Source organism: Crocuta crocuta, unplaced genomic scaffold (assembly GCF_008692635.1).
Source record: "Crocuta crocuta isolate KB4526 unplaced genomic scaffold, BGI_CrCroc_1.0 scaffold282, whole genome shotgun sequence".
Lineage (NCBI taxonomy): Eukaryota > Metazoa > Chordata > Mammalia > Carnivora > Hyaenidae > Crocuta > Crocuta crocuta.
In genome coordinates, this window is record NW_027529174.1 from 2,569,172 (window position 1) to 2,581,073 (window position 11,902).

At 41.6% G+C, this 11,902-nt stretch overlaps 1 non-coding gene across 1 annotated transcript; it reads left to right on the plus strand.

Moving 5' to 3' along the window:
- The first annotated feature begins 9,837 nt into the window (after nt 1–9,837).
- Nucleotides 9,838–9,941, plus strand: LOC144226419 (U6 spliceosomal RNA). The gene has a single exon (XR_013333633.1). It is a non-coding gene; the product is annotated as a U6 spliceosomal RNA (small nuclear RNA).
- Nucleotides 9,942–11,902: the final 1,961 nt, after the last annotated feature.

The following is an 11,902-nucleotide window of genomic DNA, read 5'->3' on the forward strand; positions in this document are numbered from 1 at the left end:
ACTGGCCGAACTCTTAGTGTCCTAGGACTTTTCCTGTATCTCCGTCTAATTAAATTGTTCTCTTTGCCTCCATCTATTTATTACTGCATTCCAAAAAGTGCTCTATTACAAAAAAGAAACATTATCATTAAATAATCCATGGGTTTTTCTTCAGTTAGGCCTTTCTATTCCTTCATCCATTTAGTCCATGTATATTACAGTTGTCTGTTCACTAAATTTTGGGGAAGTGCTTTGAACTGAATTCAGACCCAAGCTTTCAGACAAAGAAAATCTAGTTATTAATCATGACCTGGATTCCAACAGGTTAGTTTGGAATAATATCTTTAGCACCCATTTTTTACTCTTTCTTTACTTTCTCAGGGATCTCACTGTGCTCTGTGATGGTCTGTTTCTCTAGTCCTGGATTCTCGTGTCCTGCCTTTTCACATGGGCCCATTCTAGAAGCATCTTGACTTGGCCTTTTTGAGTTGTAAGCATCTTGGTTTATGTGCCCTTTTCATGAGAATCTTTGAAATGTGATAAGGCAAGCAGCTACCTGCTTTATCTGTACTAAGCTTTGGCCTTTGCTCAGATATATTTTTAAAATAATGCCTACTTAAACATCCTACTTTTACATTATACCCCAAATAATTTTATATTATTTTTCATAGCTGCACAGAATTGAACTTCTTTTGTTAATGGACTCCTAACAGTGACTCCATGCTCCTGGACTTCATCATTCGCCACTCTGTGTTGGTAAATACAAGCTATGGACTTGAACTGTTCACACTTCCCTACCAGGAACCTAGTGTGTTGTTACCACCTTTGTCATCACTTTTGCTATTGCTTACTTTGGAGAATTTAATGTGCTGGCTAGTGACATTTTCACTTCCCATTTTAGGACTTTTGGGTGTGATGTGTTTTTAAAAAGCCTATCCAGTATATTAATAATGGACAAGAGATGGCGTCATACAAGCACACAGGGCTTTGAAGATCAAGGTCTTGGGAGATTCAGAAGAGCAAATTATAGAGTACATTTTATGTCTTGGAAAGGGAACAGATACTATAATGAATTTTTAAGTTAGCAATTTGTTTAGTCTCCTGAGGCCCTGGTAGCCTGCTGAGGTTATGGGGGTAAAAAGCACCTGCAGAGAGGAATTTCTCAGTCAGAACCAACATTTAAAGTAGTGGTGTGTTAATGCTTAAAAAGAAGTCCTGCATACATTTTTTATAGCTTCTAGCTTTTGCAGTTGGATCTAACGGATGATGCTCCGAGAGGTTGAGCCAGCTTGCCATTTTCCAGGCTCCAGTTTCCATTATTTATGTTCTTTCCAATAAAGCCTATGGCACATTCTTAAATTAAAGACAGCTTTACTGAAAGTACAGCCTAGTGCCTAAATGGAGGCATGTGGCAAATGCCATTGAGTCTCTACTTCTTTTTTTTTTAATCCTGCGATTCTTATTTAGGAATATTCGGTGACTTAACTTAAAAGTAAGTGCGTTTGCAAGGATTCTGTGTTCCTGGGGCTGTTCTTCGAATAACGAACCTTATGTGATTAGTGTTTGATTAAATGTTCAAAGAGAGGACAATTTTCATCACAATGTCAAGTGGAGATGTGTCATAAAAAATTAGATCAGAACTCAAAGGCAAATGGAAGATTCCGTGAATTTTTATGATCTGAGCACAGAGTAATTTGAGTTGAAAAAAAGAAACTAAGTATTTTGGCAGTCTTTGGCAAAGAAGTTGTGACCTAAATTTACATGTGGTCCTGCAGGCCATAGTTTTCTACTGCACCAGAAATGTGGAATAAGAAACATATCTGGAGCTCCCATGGGACTTGAATACAAATCCTGTTAGCATAGTTGCCCAAAGCATGGGCAATCTTGGCTCCCATTTTATCTCCTTCCTGAAAATGCTTCTCCTTATCTCAGGCATCCCCAAGGCATATGGTGTCTGCTTGTGTTCAAAAATTTATCCACTCAGATTCTTGTTTTGCCTCCTCACCAAGCCCTTTCTGTTGCCCTGGGGGTGTCGCTGGGCACAGTGCCAATACTGCAGTCTCTCAGTCTGTTGCAGGATGGGGAGGACTTCTTCTCTGGCCCTTTAAGTTCATGGTTAGACCTTCTCTTCATCCCAATCTGAAACCAGAGCCTTGGATATGAAGGGTCAGACTCCATCTCATTTCATACATCTCTTTGTCTTCCTCTTCTGGGCACTGCTGCTACCTAGAAAAAGACTGCTTTTTCTTCATTCAAAAAAATTACCCTTTTTGATTACAGATTCCCACTGATTGATTTTTGCAAAGATCTTTAGGTCACCAGTTCTGCAAACTAGATAGCAAACAATCTAACTTGGATACAGACATGCTTCTGTAAATGCAGTTTTACTTGAAAAACAGGAAAGTAAGGAGCTACAGAAGAACCCTAGTCAGTACAATAGTGAGTTTTTAGACAAGCTTAAATGACAAACAGGATTCATCCAAGGGATAGGAATCCCTTTGGATTGACCTTTGAGATTTTCTGATGGCTGTGATGGATAGACCCTTATTTATTTATACCCTGTTCCTCTCTTCCACAACTGAACATGTAAAAAAGATAAAGATGGAAGAAGCTTAAAAATGGAAAACTTTCAGACTCATTTTATGAAGCCAGCATCACTCTGATTCCCAAGCCAGACAGAGATCCAGCNAGTTCATAGCAGCACTCTCAACAAACACATGGAAAGAGCCTAAGCGTCCATCAACTGACGAATGGATCAAGAAGATGTGGTTTATCTGTACGATGGAATACTCCATGGCAATGAGAAAAAATGAAGTCTGGCCATGTGTGGATGGACCTTGAGGGTGTTATGCTGATCGAAATAAGTCAGGCAGAGAAGGACAAATATCATATGTTTGCACGTATAGGAAGATTAGGAGGAACTTGACGGAGGACCATGGGGNAAAGATTCTTAAATACTGAGAACATACTGAGGACTGATGGGTGTCGGGGGGGGAGGGGGAAGATGTGCATGGAGGAGGGCACTTGTTGGGATGAGCACTGGGTGTTATATNTAAAAAATAAAATAAAATAAAATAGAAATGATAATAGTATTTATTGCCACGAGTTATACTGTGAGGGTCAAATGGGTTCATGTATAAAGCATTTATCATATTATCTGACCAGCAGAAAGCCTTCAATTATGCTAGCTACTAATACGTTCATTGTAATTGTGATGATGATGTGCTTCTCAACTGCACAGGTAACACACACACACGCACCCTGCCACTGAGCCTGGATCCACCAAGCACTGCTGTAAACTCTCTTTCTTCACCAGGAAAGTGGCTGCTTTTCCTCAGCCAGCAGAATAAGGACACAGCATGCCTTGTCCCCAGACCCCAAACCCCTCTCTTTCCTTTTTCTCTCAGAAGCATAAAGTACAGCACCTTGAATTCTACCTCCAACAGTCTTTTCTGTCCAGGAAACTGCTGCGGAAGCACCTCCTGAGCCAGCCCTCAACCCCCACTCCTTCCATTCTTGTGGACTTGGCTCCCCAGAGTAAAAGGAACACTCCAAAAACTGCCTAGTATGCACTAGGCAAACTAGCACCCAATGGACAGCTAAATACGTGGTAATGTGAATAAAGCAAGACAAAATTAGCTTACAAATGCTGAGAAAATCACATCTATTCAATTCAGAGGTTCATAAAATCTGACAATTCAACTCCCCAATTCTAAAGTTCCACTGAATCTGCTTCTCCTTCAGAGTTCTACCTACTACCCATTACTCCTGTTGAGCAAATGGAGAGCAAATTAATTTGTTTTTCATCTTTTGGCAAGTTTCACAGTATTATAGGAAAATAAAAGTGTTTTATTGACTTGATAGTGAATCTGAAAGGCTTTCAGATCTATCCTGAGGTCAATGAATGCTCTAAGGGTATATAGATCATCAAAGATAAAATTAAGGGCTAAAAAAATGAGTAAAAGGAAAGCAAACTTTTTTTCTTTTCTTTTTTTTTTTTTACTAATAGTTTATTGTCAAATTAGTTTCCACATAACACCCAGTGCTCATCCCCACAAGTGCCCTCCTCCATGCCCATGCCTCCCTCCCCCCCACATCCCATCAGTCCTCAGTTTTTGTCAGCATTCAAGAGTCTCTCATGGTTTGCCTCTCTCCCTTTCCCCTACCATTTCCCCCTTCTTCTCCCCCTTGTTCCTCAGTTAAGTTCCTCCTAATCCTCCTATACGTGCAAACATATGATATTTGTCCTTCTCTGCCTGACTTATTTCGCTCAGCATAACACCCTCAAGGTCCATCCATGTTGCTACACATGGCCAGATTTCATTGTTTCTCATTGCCATGTAGTATTCCATGGTATAGATAAACCACATCTTCTTGATCCATTTGTCCGTTGATGGACACTTAGGCTAGGAAAGCAAACTTTAATGCTAAAATAAGCACTATAGCATGGTGTAATGTAGTACAAACAGCTCTAGAATGGGGAGGAATTTGTTGTGTTCGAGGAACAGAAGAGGTCCCACACAGCTGGAGCACCGTGGGTGAGGAGGTCATTGGTGTGAGATGTCAGATCTGACATAGTCCAGTTATGGGCAATATAAAGATCAAAGTTAAGACTGCAGAAGTGGTGGCTGAAGTAGAAAGAACAATCCTGGATCAAAGAAGCCAATGTGCCAGAAGATGCCAGGGATGTGTGACAGGAAGACAGTGAGGCAGGCTGGCTAGCCGCAGATGGGGAGGGTCTCAGGGCAGTAGACAGAATAACAGAGAGAGGTGGTAATGTCTGAAGGCATAAAATCCAATGGAGCTGGGTGTTTGAAGGAAGAAGGAAGAGACATGAACAGGGTGCTGGAAAGACACCCTAATTTCCAGGGCCTATGGTACCTGCACCATAAATAGTAATAACGATTATGATAGAACATCGATACTAAGCTGCTGTCACCAGAGAGGACTTTAGGGATGCCAATGTCCATGGCCAGCACTCGGGTTTCAGTAAGGTCAGACAAGCAGTGACAACATTCAGAGCAGCAGCTGCAGATCTGAGGGGCTTCCATGATCACCCATAAATTCCAAATGACAGAGGGAAGAGTCTGGGAGGTTGGGGAAGAGCAAGAAATTGGTTAAGATGAGTGGAGGTAGAGAAGAGTAGCAGAGGGTATAGGCGATGTGGAAGCCTGGAGGAGTTGGCCTTCTGGGGGTATGTGAGGCATGATGGGACTAGTTCCAGTAAGCCTGTAGGGAGGCCTGGTGTCCACATCATGCCAAACAGTATGGGGCTACAGGGTCACCACATGCCTCTCCTGCTGGTGGTGGCCTGCACTGGAAGCCAGAGTGGGAGGCCTTTCTTGTCTGTCCACAGACAGCCAGGGGCTAGCAGTGCAGGCACAACAGAGTGGCAAAAAATAAATTAATTAACAAGATGAGATGAGATAAGATAAAATTAAATTAAATTAATAAAAAAATAAAAATTAGAAAATTAATTCATCATAGTTCTGCTTCTATTGTATAACAAAGAATAATCATTTATCTGATAATAAAGGCCAGTGACCTAAAATATTAGTTATTAGAAGTACTGAATCAGTCTTTCTTGCTATGAATTGTAAAGCTGTAAAATCTCAAGGATGCTTTTGAAAGAAACTTATGCTCTTGACTACTCTTGAACACTAATGAATTGCTGTATCCAGAATTAAAACACACAAACGATTTTCTTAGAAGGAATAAGCGTACACAAGATCCTTATTCAGGGTTCTTTTCTGCTGTGAACACTGATTGGCGTTATCAGAACAGAAAGCATTCAGACTTGATTCTGCTGAAAAATGAATCATGACGTTGGCAGGCATTCAGTTGTTATTTAGGACAGATAATCTTGTGGCATATTGTTTTGTTTCTAAATGTAATATTTCATAATTCAAATGTCCACAAATGATTGGATAGTTGATGAAATTATAATAGAACTATATAATACATCATACCATATACCTGTTTAAAATGAGGTATATCTATATATGCCAAAGTGAGAAACAGAAAGATATTGTACAAAACATACAGAATGATTGTGTGTGTACAGAGAGAGACAGAAATAATACACACAGGAAAAAGAGAGTTACATAATATAGGTAATTTTTTTAGGGATTCCTTCTTGAGAGTGGAATGTTTCATTTTTTCTAAATAGTTTATCGTCAAGTTGGTTTCCATATAACACCCAGTGCTCATCCCCACAAGTGCCCTCCCCCATGCACATCTCCCCCCTTCCCCCCCGACACCCATCAGTCCTCAATATGTTCTCATTATTTAAGAATCTTTCATGGTTTGCTTCTCTCCCTCTCCCCCACTATTTCCCCCCTTCTTCTCCCCCTTGGTCCTCCGTTAAGGAGGGATGCTGAGCATTGTTTCATGTCATGTGTCTGTTGGCTATCTGGATGTCCTCTTTGGAGAAGTGTCTGTTCATATCTTGTGCCCATTTCTGTACGTTGATTTGTATCCTGCAACTTTGCTGACTTCATGGATCAGCTCTAGTAGGCTTCTGNTGTGCAGAAGGTCAATTCAAAGTACGTCTAAGGGGAGTTCTCTGTGCCTCTTATATTTCAACGTTTACTTCCTTCCCCAGGTTGGGGAAGTTCTCAGCTATAATTTGTTCCAGGACTCCTTCAGCACCTTTCCCTCTCTCTTCTTCTTCTGGGATTCCTATGATACGGCTATTGTTGTGTTTGACTGTATCACTGAGCTCTTGAACTCTTCTTTCATGTTCCTGGATCAGTTTGTCTCTTTTTTTGTCAGCTTCTTCTTTTTCTATAATAGTGTCTTCTAAATCACTTATTTTCTTTTCTGCCTCTTCAATCCATGCATTGGACACCTCCAGTTCATTATGTATTTCATTTATCTCATTTTTAAATTCATCATGCCTCTTTTTGTTCTCCATGTTGCTTGTAGCCTTAGTTTCTTTAAGGTCCTATATGCTTTTTTCCAAGCCCAGCGTTTAATTTTACAATTATTGTTCTAAAATCTTGTTCAGTTATGCTCCTTATATCTGTTTTGAGCAGTTCATTAGCTGTCAATTCTTCTTGGAGTTTCTTTGGAGGAGAGCTCTTTAATTTCATCATTTTGGTTAGCTTTCTGTCTCTTGTTAGTTTTAAAGACTTGTTATGTACTCTACACCTGTGAGCACTGCTGTACCCAAGAAGACTCTGACTGTCCAGGGCCTATCCTTTCAGAAAGTGTTCTTTGAATGGTATCTCTTGGTTTCTCTTGTTGAGACCTTGGTATTTTATTTTCCTACTCGTAGTGGTATTTGGGACTCTCCACCATGTGTACTTTGGCTTGTTTCTTGAGGTAGCCCTGGAGAAGAAAACATACAGACAAACACACAGGGAACAGAAGGACACAAACGTACAACCAAATCCAACAATCATGCTAACCAAGAGGGAAAACTAAAAAGTAGTGAGAAAAGACAGAGGAGGGAAGGCGAATGATAGAAAATAAAAATACATTAAAAAGTCAAAAAGAAGAAAAGAAAAGGAAGAATGAAGAAAACTGATAGACAAAGATCGGTTTAAAGCATATAACCAGAATTCCCAGTTACAATTAAATAGCTGGGTGTATGCAGTGCTTGTTGAAGAGCTAGAGAAAGAGAGAGATGATAGGGCAGAGATGAGGCAAAATTGGAGATAGAATTAAGAGGCAGAAGGGATAAGAAGCGTTTTTCAAAGAGCTAAAGGGTGGAATATGGTTGGAGAGGTGAGAGAAAGAAGGTGGTGTTATCTAGAGAAACTAACTAGTCGTATTACTCCTGAGAGTCTTTGTTATACGCCATTAACAGTTCCGCTGGTCACTGCTTCCCTGTTGCAGGGGGTTCAGTGGAGGGTGGGGGAAGTGCCACAGCCTCAGATCTGCCGGGGTTAAGCAGCAATACAACCCGAGTGCGTCTGGGGATCGTAGCAACTTCAGAGTCCACGTCGCCTCACCCCGCTTACCGGCTGCTGAGGCTTCAGCAGGCAACTTTTGCTCATGCAGCTGACATTTCACTGGGCGCCGGCGCCACTTCACCGGGTCGCTGCCACTGCCGCTTTAGTGGGCCGATGTCGCGTGCGCCACTGCCGCTTCACCCGGCGCCGGGACCACCTCCACAGGCATTGCTGCTGGTTCACCGGGCCGCCATTGCCATGGAAGGTGCCAGGCGCACGGCAGTTCAGTTTTTCCTGGCGCCTTCTGGGACCAGGGCACCTAGTTTAAAGTCAGCACCCCAGCCAGAGCTAAAAAACACTGTCTTTCCAAGCCGAGGATTTTTCTCTTCTTCCTAAAAGAAAAAAAATTTTTAATGTTTATTTTTGAGAGAGATAGAGACCAAATTTGAGTGGGAGGGGGAGGGGCAGAGAGAGAGAATGGGAGACACAGAATTAGAAGAGGGCTCTAGGTTCTGAGCTGTCAGCACAGAGCCCAATGCGGGACTCGAACTCAGGGACCACGAGATCATGACCTGAGCCAAAGTTGGATACCCAACTGATGGAGCTGCCCAGGCACCCTGATTTTTACTTTAAAGATGAGTGAATGGAGGAGGAGAGTTTTCAAAGGACCTTCTACTGGCAAGTGGTACAGTCAGATTTGTGCTCAGGTCTGCCTGATGGTGGCACTTGTGTGCTTAACCACTGTACCACACTGCCCCGAGCAGAGGGGCAGAGAGTCCAGACAAGAAGGACTGGGACTCGCTATGCACTGTAGACAGGGAATGCGGTGTAGCACGTGTAGCTCCAGGATAGTGGAAGCAGCCCAGTAGGAACAAAGGGACTCCATCTACAAGCTGTCACTGTCTGCGTTTCAGCCACTCTAGGAGGGAAAGGTCTTGTGACCATGGTCACCAGAAGTGAGGAATCTACCTATGATTGTGGCAGAAGCAGTGAACATGTTGACATCTGGGTCAGGAACAACCTGTGGGCCTCCCAGGGCCCCTGTTGGAGACCAAAGAGCTTACCACCCTTGAAAGCCCTTGGCTGAGTTTTATCGACTAGGAAGCTCTTGTCTACTATTACTAATACCAATCACAGCATGTTACTTTTTAGCGTTTATCCTGAAGGTTTCACCTGGAGCAGGCATCCTGCATTCTCATCATATAATACTTCCATCACTTTCCAGGGACGTAGCTGCACTCTGGTGGTAGCTCCATGTCCTCAGATCAGATGACCAGGCTTCACTACCCTGGGCCTCGTTGTGTCTCCTGGCAGCTCTGTCCTGTTGATCATTGCCCCTCTAGCCTGACCCACCCACTCCATTCCAGGGAATAGCAGAGAGTACAGGGAATTGGGAGCACTCCAAAGGCAGGCAGCAGGATGCATGAAGCTGGTGGGCATCAGAGCAATTTGGAAAAGGTCTTGATCTGGCCTTTTCCCACCTTTTGTGCTCATCCAGTTGGCTGAAGTGGAAGACCAGAAATAGCAGAAGCAGTGAACATAGGTGGGTTGGTTCTGCTGAAGTGTTTTCAGGACCCTTCCCCACATTTCCTGCACTTTGTATCATGAGGGGTGTCATCAGGACCAAATGAAATCATGCACATGGTACTTTTAGAGTTGTGGATGACTGTATTATTTATAAACATTCAAGGTGGAAGAATTGTTCATGCCTACCCTGTTGATACGGGCTTGGTCATGTGATTTGCTTTGGTCAATTACCTGTGTGCAGAAGTGATGTATGTCATTTCTGGGCAGAGGCTTTACGAACCAGCATGTGGTTTGCCTCCCCTCCTCTGACTGTCGGGATGCAGCCTCTGTTGGCTAGGGTTGCCCGTGATTCCAAGAGTGGGCAAAGATCATTGCTGACCCAGGATGGATATGCACATGAGTGAGAAATAAACATGGTTTTAAACCTCTGGGAGTGCTCAATTCAGCCTCACATACACCGATATTGGAACAATACAGAGATTAGTGTGCCCCCTGCACAAGGATGACACACAAATTCATGAAGCGTTCCATATTTTTAAAAATCACACAATAAAAAATTGCTGAGAGTTTTCAGGTTGTTTGATACTGCAGAATAGCCTATGCTTGCCCGACAGATACACAGCTAAATGCTGGAAGTCTCAGGATGTTTCTGTAAATTAACACTCAGTTGTGAAATGTAAATGCTACTATTAATAATCAAGACTGAAACACTGAGAAAAAAGCTGAGGAAAAAAATCCTTGGTTTCAGTTTGAACAGAAGAGAAAGACTCCTTTTTACTCATTGTTATATTTTGTATTTTTCTTTGTATCTAGTGCTTTGGTCTTTAGCTGGAGTTCAGTTTTTAACTGATATGTATACATCCTAGTGTGCAGAAAATACCATATGTACAGTGTATTTCTTTACCTTCAGTGCACAAATTTGGCTTTATTCCAGTGTTAGGAGATATGATAAAACTGATTTTTGCCTTAAAAGGCATTTTATACATTTGTACTCCACTATCTTTTTATGTGACATTGTGCAGCTTGTTGAAAAATATCATCTATGAAATAGAATAGCTTCTTTGAAGGGAACTTAATAATGTCATCACTGTTTATATGACAAAAATTATATAACTAAAAAATTAAGAAATTGTCTTTTTTTAAGTTGTTTTTTTTTTTAATTAAAGCTGCCTGACTACCAGACATTTATTTTTAAGGGAAAATAGAAATAGCATTTTAAAAATATTAATTGCCATTGTGGCACCTGCGTGGCTCAGTCAGTTGGGCACTCAACTCTTTTTATTTTTTCTCAAGTTAGTTAACACTCAGTGTAGTGTTGGCTTCAGGAATAGATTCCAGTGATTCATCACTTACAACACTCAGTGTTCATCCCAACAAATGCCCTCCTCAACCCATCACCCATTTTTCCCACCTCCCCAAACTCCCAGTCTCTCATTCCCATCAGTTCTCAGCCTGTTCTCCGTATTTAAGAGTCTTTTCTTGGTCACCTGACTCTTGAATTCAGCTCAGGTCGTGATCCCAGGGTCATGGGATTAAGCCCTGCATTGAGCTGCGCACTGTAAACGCAGAGACCGCTTGGGATTCTCTCTCTCCCTCTCTCTCTGCCCCTCTCTGGCTCATGCATGTGTGCATGTGTGCTCTACCCCTCTCTCTCTCTCTCAAAATAGACAAATAAACTTAAAAGAATATTACTGCCATTGAAATTTATTTCATGAAATAAATAATAAACTATTTTTTAATAAATTTTTACTACAGGAGAAGTATATGATATTTTAAAAAAATTAAAGTATGTGACTTGACCAGGGAAAACTGGAACAAATGACTTTACAAGGTTGCTTCATAAATATGTATGTATAGTCTTCCCTATGTGTGTATGTATTGTATATATACATATGTGTGTATTTGCAGAGAAAGACTTATTCTTTAAAATTTTTGTTTTTAGGATTTTTACTGTATTCTTGCAGAGTGTACAAGAACAGTATCAAGAAACATGCAGTTCTTGGGGCACCTGGGTGGCTCAGTCGGTTAAGCATCCAACTTTGGCTCAGGTCATGATCTCACAGTTTGTGGGTTTGAGTCCCGCATCGTGTTCTGTGCTGACAGCTCAGAGCCCAGAGCTTGCTTTGGATTCTGTGTCTACCTCTTTGCCCTTCCCCTGCTCGTGCTGTTTCTCTCTCTCCCTCAGAAATAAACATTAAAAATTTTTAAAAGAAGAAACATGCAGTTTTCTAAGGTACACATTTTTTGTACAATTCTTACAGTTTAAAGGAAAGTCATTAACAGATTAATTTGATGTTTGATTTGAAATTTAAGGTAATCTCCTATAAATGTTTACTGGGATGGAAATAAGCAGCAATTGAAAAATATGTGGGTCTTCTCACACCAGTCAGAGTGGCTAAAATGAGCAAATCAGAGAACTCTAGATGCTGGCGAGGATGTGGAGAAACGGGCACCCTCCTACACTGCTGNATGCTCTTTCTCTCTCTCCCTCAGAAATA